At 43.1% G+C, this 1453-nt stretch overlaps 1 protein-coding gene across 1 annotated transcript in view; it reads right to left on the bottom strand.

Annotated features, from left to right (window-relative positions):
* The window catches only part of piga (phosphatidylinositol glycan anchor biosynthesis, class A), a 9405-nt gene extending 8789 nt beyond the window's left edge, over positions 1 to 616 (bottom strand). Inside the window, exon 1 of the mRNA XM_027291058.1 lies at positions 572 to 616. The gene's annotated coding sequence lies outside the window, so the exon portion shown is untranslated. The remainder of the gene's footprint in view (positions 1 to 571) is intronic.
* Between the last annotated feature and the right edge of the window lie 837 nt (positions 617 to 1453).

The following is a 1453-nucleotide window of genomic DNA, read 5'->3' as shown; positions in this document are numbered from 1 at the left end:
TCACTTTCTATGTGATTGTGTTCTACGGCAGATGCATTCTTAGTATTGACATTAGAAAGAGAAATTATTATCTGAAATGTGTAAATTGTAATAAATTTTTAAAAAAAGAGTTATTTTCATTTCTGTCAGCCGGGGGGGCCAGTAAAACTCTGATCTACTGTTATGTTGAGCCCTGAAATGTATAAGAAATAGTCATGAGTCATGCTGCTGTTAAAGAGCCTGACAGCTGCTGTTGTTGTTGTTGTTGTTGTTGTTGTTGTCTACCTGTGGTATAGCTCCTTCTTCATGGTGGGATTAGCAGCCTGTTGCTGAAGGAGCTGTTTAAGGAGATACCTGTGTGACACATTAGCTGTATAATTAACTCATATAAACATGTACACAGTGAGAGTATAGTGTAGCACTCTCTAGTGTTTAACGTTGTTTACCTGTGCTGTGACAGCTCAGAGAGCAGCTGGTGTCATGTCAGGTGAGTTACACCAACGAGCTTATGCGTAGCATTAGCATCGAGCTAACCAACTTTGCTCACATTTAACCACTCGCACTGACACTGAAACAGGTTGTTCTCTCTTACCGTGAGCAGAAAACGTCAGTCCCGTTCCAGCCTGTGGAAAAACAACACCTTCCTCCGATTTGACTCATTTTGACTCTGCTAGCCCGGAGCTAGCGGTTAGCAGCTTGTGGTATCACTCTCCTGCGGTTTCCGTACGTCTCAAGCGATGATGACGCGTGATGACGCGATGAGCAATGACGTACGCGGCGGCCCTGTGCTGGTGGACGTTAGTGTGGGAATTCGGCTCTTTTTGGAGAGCGGCCGGCTCTTTACAGGCCGCTCTTCCCCCAAAGGCTCCCCAGATTTTATTAATTGGTTTTTTAATATTAATCTTTATTATTTTGCTGTTATATATATTTATATTTTTCAATGTTATTATATTTTATTTTTGACATGCAAAGCACTTTGGTAGTGCATGCGGTGTAAAAATGTGCTATATAAATAAAACGATGAACTATTTAATTTATTTATCACCCACAAATCAATGCATAATGAATAATGTCTCTCGTCTCACTCCTGTCGTGTTTGTCCTCCGCGCCGCTGTGTGTGTGTGTCTGTCACCCCTGCCAGAAGGGGAAAAAAACATCACCACACGACACACGGGGAGACGAGACAGTGAGGCACCGAAGTGAAAAAAAACGGCTCCCTAAATCGGATCCCGTCGTTCACTTCAAAGAGCGGCTCTTAGAACCGGATCGTTCGCGACCGACACATCACTAGTGGACGTCAACGTGGGGTAAGAAAGATGCAACACGTGTGTTTCTGTTGTACACACTGTTTACACACACAGCAGGGACTTTTTTTAATTAAATAAAATAATTTAAAACATATTATAAACTAGTAGTACGTCCGTGACCCCTAGGGGGTCCGCAGAGGTATTGCAGGGGGTCCGCCAATTGTTGT

Source organism: Larimichthys crocea, chromosome XVIII (genome assembly GCF_000972845.2).
Source record: "Larimichthys crocea isolate SSNF chromosome XVIII, L_crocea_2.0, whole genome shotgun sequence".
In the NCBI taxonomy this organism is placed as follows: domain Eukaryota; kingdom Metazoa; phylum Chordata; class Actinopteri; family Sciaenidae; genus Larimichthys; species Larimichthys crocea.
This window is presented reverse-complemented; position numbering and strand designations above follow the sequence as displayed.